Source organism: Pseudopodoces humilis, chromosome 1 (assembly GCF_049639895.1).
Source record: "Pseudopodoces humilis isolate 2021_Gansu_Grassland_sample_001 chromosome 1, ASM4963989v1, whole genome shotgun sequence".
NCBI lineage: Eukaryota > Metazoa > Chordata > Aves > Passeriformes > Paridae > Pseudopodoces > Pseudopodoces humilis.
This window is the reverse complement of record NC_142200.1, coordinates 31,549,706-31,556,231: the sequence shown is the minus strand read 5'-3', so window position 1 is coordinate 31,556,231 and position 6,526 is coordinate 31,549,706.

Genomic DNA, 6,526 nt, shown 5'->3' with positions numbered 1-6,526 from the left:
CACATAGTGCTCATACTTCACTAATGGCAATGTTGTTGAAGCTGCTATGGTGTAAGGACATATGAGATGGGGCAAAGTGGTACCTTTTATTATCACAAATCATATAGCTGGAGAAAAAAGGTTTCAAACACACGTGATTTGCCTCAGGTCTTCCATGCTCCAAAGCTTATTTGTGTTTTTCTGTTCAATCATTTGGACTGACAGAAGATATCACTTGACTCACCAACTTTGCCTCAACCCATCCTTCCATAGCTGTTCTGAAATGGAGTGCAGGATTTCCACTATACTTAAAAAAAGGAAAATGTCAATCATTCCACTGACAACTGCCAAAGCATTTTTCATTTCTCTGATTTCTCCAGCTTTCCAGTAAAAGAAAGATGCTGAACCAAAGCCTTCATTACAAAGTACTCATCTAACCGCTGTCTCGAAAAAGTTATTTTTTATTTTATCCAGAATCCATAAATTCCTGTGCTACAAACTGTTTTTTAAAAAAGCTTGTAGATTGCTTTAATGCCCTAAATCATAAAAAGTTTATTCAATTCATGAATTTTAATCATAAGCAAATGTATGTAGTTACATAGACATGTCCTAAAATATGTTCCTCCTTTTTTTTTTTTTTTGGGTTTTTTTTGGTTTTTGGTTTTTGTTTTTTGGTTGGTTTTTTTTGTAAGGAAGATTTAAAAGTACTTTAGACCAATCAATGCACAGTTTGGAACAGCAGGCTTCTACTTACCATAGTGGAGCTAGGTTAATTTTTACTTGTATGTTTCTCTGTCACTTGAATATGTAACAACCAGGCACCAAATGCATTTAGCGTAAAGGAACAAGCATTTTATTGTTACAACATGGCCCTTTGCTTGAAATGGCTGGGCTGATTCCACAGATCTCACTCAAGCCTGGCACATAGGAAAGAGGCAAGTTGAAGAGCCCCAAAATATTGATCCTGGTAGCTGGGCCAAACAATGAGCACAGCACAATCATTTAGGTGGGTTTTTTTAAAAAAAGTTTTCTTCTATATTTCCATCGGTTTTCTTATTTCTGTAACAAGATAATATTGAGTTGTCTCTTCAGTCGTTTGAGTAACTAAGAATATAATGTCTTTTTTTTTTTTCAAACAATGTCTGGTCATTAATTCTCAAAATAAAAATGATTATTTTTTGTCTTTAATTGGAGTTCATTTCAGCTTGTTGCTGCATTCAGTTTTATGCATTTATATTGTATTCTCCGTAACACTTTTCAATCATGTTATGTCTCACTGTCCCAAACTTAGCTCTTTAATATTTTATAGTCATTAATCTTCTACATTTATTTTTTAGTTTCTAGATATTTTTGGTGACTAAAACTAAATGCCAGTCAATTTTTATATGCCTGAAGTGTTGGTTTGTATTTTCTATGTGCAGTTTTATGAAATCACATGGGCCTGTTTGATCTGCCTTTACATCCTAGTGAACTGTTGAAGTCCAGATTAAGACTAAATGGGAGCTGATCCCATGCTCTGGATCCACAGAAAATTCCCATTCAAGACAATGACGCTGTTCTGGCAAGACTGAGGTCTGTGTCATGTTCCTTCTGTGTGCTTTTTCTCCCAGGTGACCCTTACACTTTGCAAAAGCCCCTTAGACCTACGTCACTTGGAAATGGCAAGGGCAGGAGTCCAGCCATAGGAAACGTATTGCAGGAACAGAGATTTAATTCCTTAAGCTCTCCCGAGCTAAACTTCATACAAACCTGATTCTGGCCTATTAAAATCACTAAAAGTTTAAAAGGAGTAAAGTCAAGGCCTCAATCCTTGTGCAGATGAATTTCCCCCTGAAACCAATGGGAGTCTGGTGGAAAAAGGGACTGACTGAAATATGAATGAGAGGAATGATAGTCTCTCCCTCTTGATGAAAACCAACAGGAGCTTTAACTATATAAATCAGATGAAAGACCAGGCCCTTATTTGCTGCTGTATTTTAAATGTTTTCAGAGAAGCACATTTATTTTGAAAGCAAAAGAAATGCAATTCACTTTATTAACAGATGCTTTATTTTTTTTAAATACTGGAAGCAAAATGATTAAGCTTTAGAAGTGCTATTGGTATAATTTTGTTATCTACTTTTGACTATGCTGAAAACTATTTCCAGAAGCACAGGTTTAGACATGTGGTTTTTCCAGTCTTGACTGCATGCACAGGATCCACCTCTGAATACCTGACTTGTATAATTCCTGATTAAAACATCAACTTGAGCAGTTGCAGGACTGGATCTAGCTTTCTATCCAGTACAGCAGGTGTAAGTGCAGGCCAGGATAACTCCATTCATCATGAATTGATATGCAGCAAATTATGCAAAATTACACAAGTATATTTTTCTGGTTTTTCTAAAACTTTGAAGCCATTTCGGACTTACTACCCATTCACCACAGTAAGGGGAGAATGTGTCTGAGTTCTGGAGTCAGTCTCTAATGCCAGCTGTGCAATTTCAAAACAACTTAAGGAGTCTCAGAAAGAAGTGACTCCTTTGTGCATCTGAAAGGGGTCTGACTCCTTGCATCACTGGAAAATGAAGAATGTTCAGGGAGATAGCTTTGCAATTGATCTATTTTTTATATTTTTTACTAACTGCAGAATCCTGAATCAAAGTTTTAATTCCTTTTCAATGATGAAACCAAATACACATATTTAAAAAATGTTCTAATGAGTAATTAGAAGAGTTTTTGAGTAATAATCACATTAATCCAAGTCTGGGTGGCAGGTGGGGGGGGAATAATGTATCGCACAAACTGCAAAGGAAGTTCCTACAGGAAAGCTGTTTACAGGGGAAGTATGTAATGTAAAGAATGTAACATGGTGTAGGAAGTTTTTGCACTACCGAATTTATATAAAATACACTTTTTTTAAATGAAAACACAAAAGGCCTTTTAATGCTACATTGTATAGAATATAGAAGCCTCTGTGCTAATGCAGCAGTCTAATGCACTGTGTCCTCAACTTCACAATTGGTCTCAAAATTCAAACATTAGTGTTGTTAGAGAGGTGATATCTGATCTAACACTAGAGCAATGGACATGAAGAGCCTTTTAGCACACTATTATGTAACTCAGAATGTGTATAGACAGTTGTATTTTTGCCTATAACATTCATAAATCAAAATAACAATTGGCTTAATGAGTCATTTCCTAACAGGTAATACTGGGCACTGTATTTGTATTCCTTGAAAAACAATGAGTTCTTTTAAAAGTAGACCGCTTCCCCTACATGTTGTCTGAGCTTCTGTCTCCTTCAAGATTTACCTTCAACTTATTTAAATAAGTGCTTCAATCTCATCTCTAAACTGCAGTCCAGTAAAAAAGCCAGTTTTTCTTCTTGAATCTCTACTGCATACAGTCAGATTGGTAAAAATGTCCAGAGTTTAACTGATTGGCTTTTTGATTCAAATAACTTTTGAATCACTTGGATAGAAAATATATATTTTGATCAGGCAAACATATATTAGAAGTAAAATAATGCAACAAATATGCCTTTGTTTTTCTAAGTATCCAGCACAGATCAAGCAAGAAATGCAAATACAACAAAGGGGGAAAGAAGGGCAGAAAACTGTAAGTAAACAAGGCACATTTTAGTGTACTATATAAAAAGAGACTTAATAAAATGTAAAGGAATCCTTGTTCACACTAAATGAAGTAAAAATGCCAGTAACAAAAGATTTAATTCCACTCCTTCTCCATCATAATTTTTAACCTAGAACCAACAGGTTCAGCAATGCTATTTTCCAGTCACCTGTCACATGAATATCTGATCTGTAATCATTTTTCAGAAAACTTTGCTGAAAAATAAGGTATCACATGTTGGTGTCTCTGTTGATCTTTGGATCTCTTGCCCTTTGCCTCCCAATATCAACCTTCTCTTCTTCTAGGGAGTGGTCAGAAAGCAACCCAACCAACAAGATGATAGGTGTGTCTTGCTTGTCAGGAAAGTGTTTTGTTAGTGTGGTAGATGCTGCATTTGAACCAAGGAACAAGAACTGACTGTCACTTCTCCCTGTTTTCTAGTTGTAAAGTGCTCTGAATTCTCCAGTGTACCCACTGGAGGATCACCCTTCATGCAAGAGCTTTCAGTGTTCTTGCAATAACTTTTTTAAAAGCAGTTGACTGGTAAATGCTATTAAGAGAGCCATTGGTCTAAGTGTGAATACTTGTCTTTTGTCCAGACTGGTTTTATTAGTGGTACTCAGCTTTAATTCCAGCTGAAATACTTTCTAAAACAGATCAGGTGTTCTGGGAGCCAAACCCTTTGCAGGTCCTCTATCAGTTTCCTTAGGTAACTGGCAGGCAAAAATGAAAGAAAAAATTTGTTTGCATTGTGTGATGGTTTCTTGTTCAGTGATCATACACCATGGGACATCTACAGGGGGGTAGTATACTTGTTTTTGTATTTATTTTGTTCCAGGTTTAAACAGTATTTTTTTGAATGCTGAATTATGATATTTAGGAAGAATTACCCTTTTAAAATTGAGATTTCCACCAAAACAGCAGTGGTAATCCTATATTATTATTGATTGATACTTAGTTTTCTTTTTGACAAATAATGCATATCCTGATGAATACCACCTTGGAACAAGGAAGCAGCACACAAATATTACTGTTCTTTTTACTTAAAAGTAACTAAAAAACATAGTATTAGCTAACATTTAATCCAAAAATATTATTATAAGACTATTAGTTGATTATACCTATCAACTAAACAGAATGGTGACCTGTCATTACCTGAGACATTGACTGTAGTCCTATGATTAACATAAACCATGAATCTAAGAGCAGTCTGTGTAATTAATTTCATTAGGGTAATTTTTTAACTCAAATAACTATTTAAATACATATTTAGCATCAACAGGAATAATGTATGTTTCTAAATCTGGAAGTCTCTGGCTATGTTTACACTGGCATCTTAGAGAAAATCAGGAGAGTTCTCTTGACATGAATCTCTCAGCTACCCCTGCTTCTCATGCTTTGCTTCACACAACCAAGCAATACTGCACCATGCAAAATGCTGCTACTTTTAGGTGAGGCTGAACCAGAAAACTTCTTCCATGCACCAGCTATGCTGCAGGCAGGACAAAGCATTCAGGCCCTGATACCAGACGAGAACGAGTCCAAAAATTGTACCTGGATAGTGTAAACTGTCAGCACAAACTGTTTTCTTCAACAAATCTGCTTGTATTGTACAACTTGCTAATGTAGACATAGATCTCTACCATGGTTACTGTCTTCAGCCCATGTAGCTCTTGGCTAAATCACTCATTCAAGCAAATTTTGCTGTTTCCATCAGTGGTATTGCATAAAAAAACCAATATATAGCCAAAGATTAAATTGTTCCCAGTGTGTTCCCCAAGTTAACCCACATAAAATCATTTAAACAACAAATTCCTGATACCCTTTGGATAGTAGTGTTTTGTAGTTTGGACCAAACTCTGTATACTGCATATTTCTTCAGTCAATTTATTCTAAAGTTGGTGTTACACTTGATGAAGACAGTACAGACAGCACTAGACTTACTCCAGAATCAGTGGAATGATTAAACTGATTGCAAGTAGCTTTATTTCACTTAACAGTAACACTTACTTTATACCACTATGAATAAAAGCAAATTGTTATGCATTGATGGAGGATCAGAAGCCCAGGTTGAGTATTTTGTGCCTATTTTCCATGTCTAGATATCTTCCTATTTGGATCAACAGCTAAATTTATTTAAACTGAGAAACTAGTAAGGTTTTGGTTGTGTGCTTTGTTGCTCTGATGTCTGGGGCATACCTTGTACAGTAATGCAAGGAACAAAAACCCAGTTCCTTATCTTACTTCTTTTAACCATTTCAAGGTGGAGGACGTAAGTCTTGTAGTGATATTTTTGCTCTAAGTTTTGCTCAGATAGCATCTCTCTGTGAAGGTTCAGAATACAAAACATTTATGCCTGTTCTTGAAGTCCTTAAGCAGAACACCAGTGGGAATTCTGCCTGTACAAAACTGAAGGATGGAGCAATATATTATAGTGTTAGGCAAAAGGAACAGTTCCTAACACACTACAAAACACATTAAACAAAAAAACAACCTACTGTTGGGGACAATCATGGGTACTTCTACTAGGATGTAGAGTTCTGGATTTATATGTCTATATTATCAGAGTTCTGCAGAGTTTCACCTGTACAACTCTTTCAAAAATCAAAGGAGCCATGCTGATAAGCTGAAACATGGAGGGATTAGTGTACAAAGAAGCTGATCATTGAATACATAGCCTATTGCTTTAAGATCATTGTAAATATCAAATTAAATATGTACTTATTCATGTTTATATGTTATTACTGTGTTAGTTTCATAGATACAGTAGCATGACTATTACCAGTTTTATGGAGTTTAATGAACTTTACTTTGTATTCCTCTGTGAATGCTCTGAATGCTGCAAACAAAAAAAGCACAACAGTATTTTTTCAAGTTCTCTTGGGGCAATAGCAGTGTCTTCACTATTGTTCAGTTTTACAGATTTAGCAACATT